The following is a 13,328-nucleotide window of genomic DNA, read 5'->3' on the forward strand; positions in this document are numbered from 1 at the left end:
TCGGGGGGCGAAAAATGTGACTATTTACGGATTAGCAACCATCTTGGGTTGCCTGCCTTACTTTCCCCGGGCGTCCACATTTGACTTTACTACTGTTGCCTCTGCGATTCCGGCCCGATCCAAAACTCTGAAGGGAAATGTGAACGCAGGGAGACTCGGGGGGCTGCGGAGGCCCGAGCCCAAGCCCCCTCCGGGATGCCCCGCCGAAGTAGCGCCGACCTCCCCATCATGGCGGCGGCCGGGCGGGGAAGCCGAGCCCGTGCGTCGCGTGCGTGCCTCCTCTCCCTCCCCTCCCCCTCCTCGGCGGCGGCGGCGGCTTAGGCGGCAGCGCTCGCCATTGCCGCTGGTGGCAGGAGGCTGCGAGGAGCCGGCGCGGTCGCAGTCTCCACGGCGCAGGCCCACGGTAGCGCAGCCGCTCTGAGGTGAGTGCCCTACCGCGCAATCTCCAGCTATTTCAGCCCCGGCGCAGCCGCAACACGCCGCCCGCCCGCCGGCCGGCCGGCCCGCCCCGCAGCCAGCACCCTGCCGCCCCCGGCTCCAGGCCTGGGCCCCCGCCGGATTCGGCCCGCCTCGGGCGGGGGGCCCCGGCCCGGCCCAGTCAAACCGCCACCCCGAGGATGCGCAGGCCGCACTAGGCCCCAGGCGTCCTGGCGGGCTCGGGAGGGAGGCGCTGCCCTCCCGAGAGCCCCAGGGTTCCGGCCTGCCCTGCCGCTTAAGGCTCTCGGGGCCGCGGCCTCGTCTCCGTCGTGGAACCCGGGGCCCCGGCCCTGCCTTCCCGTGGGTTCGGGAGCTGGTGGCCCGGGAGAGCGCGCTGGCCTGGGAGTGGGAGGTGGGCGGGCTGCGCGGGACCGGAGCGGCGGCTCCCAGCTTGCCTCCTCGCCCTTCCCGGCTCTGGTCCGCGGGCGGCGCGGCGCGGCGCGGCGGGCTGGGCCGGGGCGCGGGAGCCGCTGTCTCCTGCGGGAGAGGAGGCTGGCTCTTCGGGCAACCTCCGAAGCTTCCCTCCCGCCGGGGTGGCGTGGGCTTGTTACCCAGGTAGACTGGGGGATGCTGGAATATGGCGCTTTGCCCACCTTCTTGCAAGTTAGGAGGCGGCAGCGGCGGCAGTTCAAGGAGGAGGGCGCGGAGTCCTTTTGTACGCAGAAATAAGGAGCGACATTGTGTTTTCTTCCCTAGCTAAGATGCTGCGGGTGGAGGGGCCTGGGTTCTTTCTGTGCTTGGGGTGTTGGTCCCCAGGGGGAGGGATAGGGGGAGTGGCGCGACCCGGGAAGGGACCAAACCTATGACACTGGGAAGACAGGAGCTCTGGATGGCCTTGTGCATGGGTATTATCCCGCAACCCCAGCCTTTCGGGGAACTCAAGGGTTTGCCCTTGCATGTTAGCCACTTAACTGGGCCGTGATGTCCACCTCCTCTCTCACCTGTTGTGCCATTGCTGTTGGTTCTAAACTTTCGACGGTCCATCTGACTGTGCCCATCAAAACTTGAAGTTGTTAAAAAATTGTAATATTTTTAAGGCTTCAAATGATAACTGGTCCAGCCAGTTGTCCAGCGGTTGCCTGGTCTCCATCCCTTTTTAAGCATTAGATTAGAATATATTAATTGCTTGTTTTAGAGCTGATGTCAGTTGTGCTTAACTCTTTCTGTGGTCAGAGTAAAATTCACATTTTCTTAAGTGTGTAGAAACAGGGTATTGGAAACTCTTACCGTGAAAGGTAGTGTGAGTGAGACTGTCAGCTTGGACAGTGCTCTGCAAGAGAATGGGTATGCACATCTCACACCTTTTGTTGCAGGATATCATCTGCTGTCACAGTGATCCTTTCCCCATTTCACCTTCCCCCAGTTTAAAAAAAAAATTCCTTTTCCTTTGGCCTTGAACAGTAAGTTACTGGATTGTTCCTCACTCAAGGGAGGTGGGGAGGAGGGCTGGGAGATGCTAGGATTTTTTTCTTCCCATAAGTTAGTAGTAGCCTGACTCCCTAGAATTGTGTTTGAAAGTTCTTGATGTGTTATTTCATAGTGAAAATATGACTAACCCTTATCTGTGCATCCAAGTGAGATTTCCATATTTTATGAGCGCTGAAGCAAACATGCAGTTATCAAATGTAATGTAGTATACTTAACCTTAACTTGGGTCCAAAACTGCATGCAGAATTTTTTTGCAGGACCTTTTTTCCCCCTTCGGACAGGTGTTAGATGTGCCTTTCAGCGGGGTCCATCAGTATAAGAATTACTGTTTACTCTCTTTTGGTTCATCGTTATTTGAAATACTTTGATTTCAGTGCACGCTTTCCTCCTCCCCCCATCTCAGACTCAGCATACATGAAGAAAAGGATTTTTTGCTTGGAAGTTGTAATCATATTCTCATTTAGGGAGAAAGAAGATTTCTTATTCCCAAGCCAGGAGTTTTCTTAACCATGTTTTAAGCAAATTCAGCTCCTGGATTTAGGGAAATATCTCTAAGTGTAGGAGATAATGAGGGCCCTTGTCTAGATGTAGAGGGAATTAAAGGAGAAGGAATTTCAGGTTTCCCTCCCAATTCTTGTGTATTCCAATGGAACCCAAAATTGTAGGGTTTTTTTTTTAATTAAATCGCCATTAATGTATCCATCTCTAATTTTGTTAGGTAGCTGAAGACCAAATTCCTAGGATATGAGTTTGCATTGCATCATAGGTTCAAGCAGACTTTCTTCAAGAAGTATTTTATGTGAAATGATAGGAAGTGGGTGACTTTTAAGGGAAATTAAGCTCCTTGTAGTCTGGGGTTAAATTTTTTATACCTCTTTCCTTATATGTAATAAGGCATTCAATCAGTGTTAGTTGGGGAATGATGATAATATGAGGAGCATAATGATTGAAATTAAATTTTTTTCCACAAGTATTTGAACAGGCATGTTGGTTTCTTGAAGGACTAAACTGTCAGCCTTTAGAAGCACACCCCCCAGTCTCTGGAGAACCGGAAGTTATTGCATACATTCAGCTTCTGTCAGATATCTTTAGGCAAGCTCAGTCCTTCATGTTGCAGTGGGCTCTTTCATCCACTCAGTGCCCCTTTGTAAAGGTGGAGGGTAGAGGGGGAGCTCTTTGGGTTGTTGAGTCACAGAAGTGTCTAATCTCAAGAGTTTCCGCGTACTCTCTGTAGGGCTGTAATTAATCCAAGAAATTCGATATTTGAATTTAGATGTTTATATGTGACTAAGTGTGATGTTTATTAATATGTTTGTGTGTGTGTGTATATATATATATAGTATTTGGAAAATCATTCTTACCGAAGAATACCAATCTTTGGTTTTATACAAAGCATTTCAGAAAATGCTTTATACTGAAGTACATTTTCTCTGTGCTCTTTTTTATTTTCCTTGAGAGCTGAAGCCAGTGTTTTCAGCCTGAGCTTACCCAGATATAATTTTTCATGAATACTTAGTAAAACAGCAATGGAAAAGAAACCCACTTCTTAAGTTTATTTTAGAAACATTTTATTTACACCAAGTCCAATCAGTATTTTTTTAGGCTCTGGATACATGTTAACTTTTGAGCATTATGTATCATATAGTTTCTTCCTTATTAACTCCCTGGTGGATTATTTACTTTCTTGGCTTTTCAGGTAGTACTTTTATCTATCAGTATTTTACTAAGGAGGTCAGGCTGGAAGAGAAAGAGTAAAGGAGGTGAAACAAATCAATTTCAGGTGTTTCTGGACGATTATAACCACATTGAGCTATTGGAAACTTTTAATCCTGGAGCAACAAGAATGCTTTGTCTGAAGTTATTTTGATGTAATATGGAGAAAACTTAAACAATGAACAGAATTTATGATTGCTAAGTGGATTATATATACCTTGGAGTATATATACGGGCTTCCCTGGTAGCTCTCAGAGGTTAAAGCGTCTGCCTGCAATGTGGGAGACCTGGGTTCAATCCCTGGGTTGGGAGGATCCCCTGGAGAAGGAAATGGCAACCCACTCCAGTATTCTTGCCTGGAGAATCCCATGGACGGAGGAGCCTGGTGGGCTACAGTCCATGCAGTCGCAAAGAGTCAGACACAACTGAGCGACTTCACTTGGAGTGTATATATATGTATTTTTTTTCCCCCCTGCAGTGTGGTTCATAATTAAGCTAAAATGTTTCAATCCTGCTCAGAGCGGTTTAATTACTGAACCTTCAAAAATGTTTCATCACGTGGTCTTTAGTCCTAAAATGTGAACATTTATATGAACTGAAGAAAAGTCAGAAATACAACTTCATAAAGATATTCTAGTATATTTTTAAAAGACTGCCCCTCCCCCATAAAAAAGGTAAAACAAAACCAGGGGGCATTGAAGGCAGGCTACTACATTGTGATCCTTTGAGGTTAGTCTGTACTTTATCAACAGCAGTCACTTAGAAAATAAACCGACCATAAGGAATCTTCTCCAGAATTCCAACTTGATAACCTTCCTTATCAAACTGTTTCTGAGCCATTAGATAATTTCTGAGGAAGCCATGCCTAGTAAGGGAGGAGTGTGTGTGTGTGTTGGGGGAGAGAGGGTAGGGAGGAGAGGGAAAAAGGTAGATGAAACTGGTAATCTGGTTTTATTCATTGGATGATCACTGAAATTTTGGAGATGTAGTTTTAAAAGAAGCTAAAAGAGCTACTTCTGTATGGGTCATTTTGATGATATACATGATTTGGTGTCTGCTGTTTGCAGTGTATTATTTAGTATATCAGCTTCCCTGGTAGTTCAGACAGTAAAGTATATCAGTATAGTATTCACATTTTTTCATGTATGCTGATCTCTGTGGTTACAAATGTGAAAAGTTTGGCTGACAGTTTAAGTGGAAATTTTCATCAGAACTTTTCAATGGTGCCTGTTGGATAAACTATGCCAAGCCTTTTTCAGAATCATGAAGAATGAACTTTGTGTGCTTAAATGTTAAGACCATTTTTTAAAAGAGATTATATTTACTGTTGGTAATTGTAAAGTCTTAGCTTTTTAGAACTTGGAGAGTCTGTTTCATTGCTGCCACTGAATGTTAATGTGGTTAGGCTGACAGCTAAATCTACAAAAGACAAGAGGAAATGAAGAAATATCCCCATGAAACATTGCTTAAAAACTAAGCAGTGGACTTGAAGTGGAGAGCTAAGGACTCAGTTCAGTCACTCAGTCATGTCCGACTCTTTGTGACCCCATGGACTGCCGCATGCCAAGCTTCTGTGTCCATCACCAACTCCTGGAGCCTACTCAAACTCATGTCCATCGCATCGGTTTGCCATCCAACCATCTCATCCTCTGTCTTCCCCTCCTCCTTCCACTTTCAATCTTTCCCAGCATCAGGGTCTTCTAATGAGTCAGCTCTTCACATCAGGTGGCCAAAGTATTGGAGTGTCAGCTTCAGCATCAGTCCTTCCAGTGAATATTCAGGACTGATTTTCTTTAGGATTGACTGGTGGCTAGGGACTAGGGGACTTAATTTGATTTATGTTCAAAAGAGAATGAGGCATCGTTTCCACTGGGAAATAACCTTAAGTGTGTCCTCACTCTGGAGTTTTGCCATTCATTCACCAGGTAACATTTAAATATATTACTATATTCTGGACATGTTCTAGATGCAAGAGGAACAAATAAATCATGGGTTTTGTCTATAGGGAAGAAAGATAAGGGTTCAACTAACTATAATACAACTTGTTGAGCACTAAAATGAAGAAAGAGTGGTGTGGGATTATAGAAGAAGGGATGGAATTCTGGGGGAAGGGATGAGTGTGATGCAGGGAGATTAAGCGAGGTTAGGGAAGATTTTTCATGTAGTGGGTGTTTTAAGTATTGGCTTAGCCAAAAAGTTGGTTTGGGCTTCTCTATACCATCTTAAAGACCTGAATGAACTTCCTGGCCAACCCATTAGGACTTTGAAGGATGAGTAGCTGCTTTACTGATGAGAAAGAAGAGTCTAGAGGAAGGGCATTGATAGTCTGATTTGAGAAACACCAAGTAGATTTTGCTGTACTTGGGGAAGTACTGGGAAATGAAGTTGGTGAGATTGTGGCCTGATTAGGAAGAACATGGAGTTAAAGATTATAGTTGGTTAATGTATAATGATGATGCCTTTAATAAAGTAAGGAATGTATAGGGAGAACAGAGCTTGAGGAGGAAGGTAAATAGGATATGATGTATGATGCTAGGGAGTATATAATGCTGAATAGGTAAAGTTAGGTACCTAATGATTTGGACTTTAGATCAAGGGAAAATGAGGGAGGGGTCTGTTAGGATCTTTGTATTTTGGGCATAATGTGATGTAAAAACTGCCAAAGAGTATAATATCAAGAGTGAGGAAGGAACTGAGGGCAGCCCTGGGTAGCATCTATATAAAGGTCAAGTGGAAGAACAGAGGCCTGTAAGGGAAGTTGAAAACCAATGCCTGAAGAGAGAAGGTAAACGGTATAGTGTTGAAGAAACTGAGGATAGGTATTAAGGGAATTTTAACAGGGTATAGCAGTGTGGGGAATCCTGCAGAGCTCCTTGAGGCAAAAACTGGATTTTATCAGAATATGTTTATGTGTATGTATGTATGTATTATTTTGTCATGAATCATGATAATTAAACAGATTTACAGAGTCTTATTGAATATAGAGGTAGAGCCTTAAAACACAATATTAATGGATGATGAGTGTTTAGAAATAGGTCTTAAAAAAAAAGAAATAGGTCTTGCTATTCAGGAGAATTACAGCATTAAAAACTTGGGGAGATGACTTAAATTTTAACAATTAGAGTTTATGTCTTTGAGTATATATAGTGTAGCATTTTTGAGCTTATCATCTCTTAAAACACAAATTCCTTTTGAAGGGTTTCGAGGTTTTATATTTATATGATACAGACAGGGGTTTTTAACTTGAGTTTTATAATTCTGGGGTTCATGGATATATTTTGGCTATGAGATTCTGGGTCTTGAAATTGTTTGAAAAATACTGTGTGGGCCTATGTGATTTTTCTGCGAAGAGGGTCCTTTTATAAGATTCTCAAGGGGTTCTTGACACAGAAAAGTTAAGGGCCGTTTTGGCCCTTGGTAATGTAAATGTTGGCTATGTTAGTTGGCTGAAATCAGTTATCCTGACTGGGCTAGATCAAGCAAGGGAAAGAAATTTTAAGTAGGTGTTTGGGGTGAGGAACTTGGGAAGATGGAAGGTACCTTTCGGAGAGAAGAGTAGGAGCGCCAGAAGGAAGGTGGGAGGAATGCCAAAGCAAAGCTTAACCAGCTTTAGAATTTTGTCAAGTCATCTGAATTCCTTGCTTTTTTATATTCCAGAATTTATACTTGTACTGTATATGACTATTCATGCACTCTATACAATAGGCTTTGTGGGAGGATCAAATTACTATTGTTTTAAAGAGAAAGTGAGTTTTGAAAGAAAGCTAAATAGTTCATTAGGTTACAATCAAACTCACTTTTTAAATTTTAATTTTTATTTTACATTGGAGTAGTTGATCTATAACGTTGTGTTAGTCTCAGGCATACAGCAAAGTCAAATTCATTTGTAAGGTTGCTCATATGCACTTTAGAAAACTTCTAAAGTACACATATAAATATATTCTTTACTATCTGAGCCACCAGGGAAGTCCATAGAAAACTTCTACAATGTACACGTATCAATCTGGTGATCTGGGACAAGACATTTATTCTCTGCTTGCTTAATTTTTCTAACTGTGAAATGAAAATACCATTGGCTTGTTTTATAGAGTCTGTATAAAATATGACAATTTAGGAATGTTTTAAGATCTAAGATACAATGGTAACAAATTGCTAGTGTCCATGTTTCATAAATCATTGATAAAATGCAGAAATTTAAGCAGATTATTTAATAATGTTTCATACTAGAACTTTACTTGACTCCCAAAATATTTAATTCTGAATTTTAGATAATTGATCATTTTTACTTTCTTCTTCTAATCTTTGGATCCTAATTAGATTAGGGGGCAATTTTGTCAGCTAGGCCCTGGATTCTAGTCAGTGATCTCTAACTTTTGTTGTCACCCTTACAAGTAAGTTTTGAGCACACATTCTGAAAAACATTTATTTATAGATGGTATTCCTGTTATTGTACTAATATATTTATGTGCATTATAAAATATGTAGAAGGTAAACATTTTAAAAGAATCAGGTAAAAATTGTCTTGCTAATGATGGTTCAGTAATTTGTGAGCTTGATTTGCTTGTTTTTGTAAATATATTTGCTTATAATTCATGTTTTTTTCTGTAATTAATGCCAGCTGGCAGTTGTATAGGATACCCTGTAAAAATATTGGTAAATGTAAGAATTACATGAGTAAACATGTTGGATAATCTTAAGAAAATTTGTGTTATGCAGCTTGCAGTTGGGCTTGTGTTTGTGGATTGTCTTTGAAAGTGAAAGTCGCTCAAGTTGTGTCCGACTCTTTGTCCCGTAGTCCATGGAATTCTCCAGGTCAGAATACTGGAGTGAGTAGCCTTTCCCTTCTTCAGGGGATCTTCCCAACCCAGGGATCAGACCCAGGTCTCCCACATTGCAGGTGGATTCTTTACCAGCTGAGGCACCAGGGAAGCCCAAGAATACTAGAGTGGGTAGCCTATCCCTTCTCTAGCGGATCTTCCCGACCCAGGAATTGAGCTGGGGTCTCCTGCATTGCAGGTGGATTCTTTACCAACTGAACTATCAGGGAAGCCCTTTGTCTCATTAAACAATTGTTAAATAAAATTTTCAGTAGTAGATCTTTCACATAATAATCACAAATGAAAGAGTCAGTTTGCTCCATACAAACACCATCATGTGTGTGTTACTCCCTCAGTCGTGTCCAGCTCTCTGCAACCCCATGGACTGTAGCCTGACATGTTCCTCTGTCCATGAAATTCTCCAGGCAAGAATACCGGAGCGGGGTTGCCATTTCCTCCGCCATGGGATCTTCCCGACCCAGGCATTAAACCTGGGTCTCCTGCATTGCAGGCAGGTGCTTTACCATCTGAGCTACCCTTAAGGTCTTTTGACCCTAAACTGAATTTAGAAACTAAATTTGAAGAAATAATTCCAGTATCACCAATTATGTGATTGATTGTTAACATTTTTGTCTTCCTTAATTTTTAATCTCTCTATTTTGAAAGTTTCTCTACATTGAAAATGTATAATTTTTGTAGTGAAAATTTTTAGAAAAGAAATGAAGCAGCCAAATCAGTGGTTATCTTTGGTTTATGAGCATATATGCTCATAATGAAAATGCATTCATTTTTATAATTAGAAAAAATAAAAAGTATGATTATGGCCATAATATAATTACCGCCGTAGGGAGTCGCTAACAGATTTTGGGCGCACAAGTCAATTATTCTCACTAGGCCTTTTTCCCCATTTGAAAAATGAAGAGTACAGAAATGGTAAAGTTTCTCACTAAATAAAAAGTTCCTTCTAAAATTATTTCTGAGTTGTGTTACGATGTGTTAATAAATATATTTTCTTCTTGTAAAAAGTGTGTAAATATGTTCATTGTAGCAAAGAGAAAAAATTTTAAAATTGTAAAACAGTTTACAATTGTTTACATAGATATTTAACAGTGTTTTTAATTATTTGGTTTAGATATTCTCTAAGTATACATGTATGTTGCATGTGCACTCACACTGCTTGTATGTACTGTATGATAATATGAAATAGGACTCTGTATACTGTCTTGAACCAGAAATGTCTAAGGATGTTTGATTTGTTGATTTTGCCTTGGGACATTCTTAATGGAACAGTTATTAAATCCATTTCAATGAAATATGAAAGACATTGAAAGTTTCTGTCAAAATACAAATTTGTCCAGGAATACTTACTGCCTGTTTCATGCTTTGTATGGTTTTGCTGAGGTAAGGGTAACTTGGAGTAAGAATGGAAGGGCTTGCCTGTGAAAGCTTACTTAATGAAGAATGAAAGGTAAATCCTGGGTTAACCTCAATTTCATTCACATATTAACTTGCTTTTTCTCCACTCTGTCCTCACAGTTCCTGAGCCAGGATTCCTATTTATAGGATAGTTTCTGGTTTGTGTCAATGTTGCAAGTCTTTTGTTTTGTCCTGAGACCTTCTAAGTTGTTATATTCCCGTTGAGAATAAGTTGATATTAGTAGCAGCAATCATTTAATACAGAAGTGTTAAAAATGCTTATTTTTTCAAAAAAGCATTATCTGTGGAAGGTTCAAAAGATTTTATGTACGTAAAATATAAATATCTGTGTTTATAAAATGCTTTGTAGTCTAATCCATGCTCTGTCTCAAATAAGTATGTGATGTATATAATTCTAGTTTCATGTAAATAATACTGGCTTTTTCTCACCTTTCGTAAAGATTTTGTGCAGTGGATTCTCTTTAGAAAAGTTAGTAATGTAACCCAATTTTCTTGCCTACTCCTGTTAGTTCTGCTTTAGTCTTTCTGGAAGATGGTTTGTTTGTCCTTTGTGTTTATTCCTTAGTTATCACAATTAATACCTAAAGTTGTCTAGTCAGTTTTCATCGAAGTATAGTGTAAAGCCTATGGAAGTATACGCTGGAAGGAAAAAAGTCTGATTTGTTCATTCTTTTCCCTTCTACTTTGAAAATTAGAAACTTCTAGGAGAAAAACTTTATCATTTATACTTGACAATTAAGATGGTTAAATCAGTATCTTTCAGACATAGGAGTAGGTGGACAATCTGGGAATAAGTACAGACTTTTTGCCTCAAACTTTTTTTTTTTCTGGTGTTTGTGTCCGAAAGATGTGAGAGTAGCAGCTAATTCTAGCTTGGGAATCCACCGAGATGTATTGTTTTCATGCCAAAGAGATCCATTTTGTAGCTAGATGAGTGGTATATATCCAGTGTACTTTAAATAGGTAATCTTTGCTGCTGCTACTGCTGCTGCTAAGTCGCTTCAGTCGTGTCCGACCCTGTGCGATCCACAGACAGCAGCCCACCAGGCTCTCCCGTCCCTGGGAATTCTCCAGGCAAGAACACTCCAGGCAAGAACACTGGAGCGGGTTGCCATTTCCTTCTCCAATGCATGAAAGTGAAAAGTGAAAGTGAAGTCGCTCAGTCGTGTCCGACTCTTCGAGACCCCATGGATTGCAGCCTACCAGGCTCCTCCGTCCATGGGATTTTCCAGGCAAGAGAACTGGAGTGGGTTGCCATTGCCTTCTCTGAGGTAATCTTTGGCTAGTATTAATTTAGGGCCTTTGGTAAGGTAGTGGTTCTTATCTTTTAGGCTAGCACAGTTTTGAAATTCTATTTCTTAAAGAACAGTGATTATTTTATGACAATAATTGTTTTCCCTAAAAGATAAAATAATATGCAACTGTTCCATATAAATATGTATGCTCAGATTTGGCCTACCCGCAGAGTGTAAGAACTCTATATCCAGTGGCCTAATTGACATCTCTTGGGTACCTCAGATATACTTCATCCCAAAATGAGATGCCCTTTTCAAACTTGGCCCTGTTCCATTCTTACTTACCTCAGTGAAGGGTATCACTATTTCATCTATTTTCTCAGAACAGAAACCTGGTCTTTTCATATTGTCAGATCGTGTTTAATTTTCTAAATAAGCTCAAATTGTCCTCTTCATTTCTACCATTACCACTTCCATTTGAGTAGTTTCTTTTCTGGACTGTTGCGATAACCTATAACTTAACTATAAGTTAACCTATAACTTAACCTATAACCTGTAACTTAACAGTGCATCCACACTGGCTGAACACTAGTCCATTCTCCTCATTGCAGATAGAGTTAATCGAACTTTTCCAAATACACAAGTTTGGTCATGTCCCCATTTAGGATGAAGACGGAGCTCCTTGCTGGGGCTGTGCCGCCTTTTGAGCTCATGTCATGTCAGACGTGCTGCCCTCCCCATTAGGCCTTCCCATTGCTCTTCCTTCTGCCTGGAAACCTTTTTCCTTTCTTCTCTCTGGTAAAATCTTAAAAATTTTATTCATTTCCTCAGGGAAGTTTTACACATTTCCCTTATTTTGTACTTTTTCTTCACCATGTATGTCTGTATATGTCATTTTACATTTGTTGGTTTATTACTTGGTGTATGTCTGTCCCTCCCACCAGATTGTAAGCTTTATGAAAATAGACATCATGTTGGTATTCACCACCAAGCACAGTGCCTGACACAACTAATATGTTTTTGAATGCCATGTTTTGTATTTTCATCCTCAGCAGCCCAAGTGTAGGATTTCTAGATTTTTTTTTTCTTTTTCTTTTCTATACCCTATTGTTGAGAAGCAGGAGACTAGATTCTACAGCTTCCCATCACTGATTTGATTGTGTGGGATGCATTTCCAAGAGTGTTGTATATTATATAGTTCTTTGTGAAAGAATTCTCTCTATAGGCTAAGTTTATACCAGGGAAGTAAAACCAGTTTTAATTCAGGCCACTTACCTAGAAAATGACTAAAGAAAAGCTCATCAATTCAAATTGGTTTAACATATTATCTTGGTAGTGCTTGAGGCCTTTTCATGCTTGCTAAATGAATTACTTATTTTTATTATATTGACAGCAGGGTGAGATTATTTCAGGAGCCAGGTAGATAGTATAGGTCTAGTTGAGAGCTGGAAAATTCCAAAATAGAAGGGTTGTGGTAGCTGTAGTAGTCTACCTTGAGTTATTACGTATGGGTTTTTTCCCTCTTGTTACAGTGTAAGTCACTGTGAGCCTTTTTTTTTTTTTTTTAAATATTGGAGTATAGTCGATTTACAGTGCTGTATTCATCTCATGTATAGCAAAGTAGTTTATTTATACATATATCTCTTCTTTTTAAGATTCTTTTCCCATATAGGTTATTACAGAGTATTGAGTACTATTTTATATTCAGTGTGTGTGTATGTCAATCCCAAGCTTTTAATTCATCCTCTCCCCCGCCTTTCCCATTTGGTAACCATAATTTTGTTTTCTAAGCCTGTGAGTCTGTTTTGTGAGTGAGTTCAGTTGTGTCATTTTTCAGATTCCACATACAATCAATATCATATGATATTTGTCTAACTTACTTCACGTGGCACAGTAATCTATAGGTCCATGCATATTGCTGCAGATGGTATTATTTCATTCTTTTTTATGGCTGAGCAGTACTCCATTAAATAACACCACATCTTTATCCATTCATCTGTTGGACATTCTACCTTGGTTTATTGTACTTGGGGTTTTTTCCCCTCCCTTTTTTGTTACAGTGTAAGCCAGTGGTTCTTAGTAGTCATTGAGAACTCAAGAGCTTTTGTTTATATGGGTTGTAACTTATGATACTTATTATATTAGAAATTAAAACATGTTTATTAATTTAAAAATAATAACATACCCAATACATGTTAAAATAAGTGAAACATTGTAATTA

The 13,328-nt window shown here is 40.4% G+C and overlaps 1 protein-coding gene across 7 annotated transcripts in view; it reads left to right on the top strand.

Annotated features, from left to right (window-relative positions):
* Window positions 1-296: 296 nt before the first annotated feature.
* Window positions 297-13,328, top strand: part of NRF1 (nuclear respiratory factor 1) — a 130,744-nt gene continuing 117,712 nt past the window's right edge. For 6 of the 7 annotated variants that reach the window (XM_005205682.5, XM_010804462.4, XM_010804464.4 and 3 more), the window contains exon 1: window positions 337-422. The gene's annotated coding sequence lies outside the window, so the exon portion shown is untranslated. 7 annotated transcript variants of the gene reach the window in all.

Source organism: Bos taurus, chromosome 4, assembly GCF_002263795.3.
Source record: "Bos taurus isolate L1 Dominette 01449 registration number 42190680 breed Hereford chromosome 4, ARS-UCD2.0, whole genome shotgun sequence".
Lineage (NCBI taxonomy): Eukaryota > Metazoa > Chordata > Mammalia > Artiodactyla > Bovidae > Bos > Bos taurus.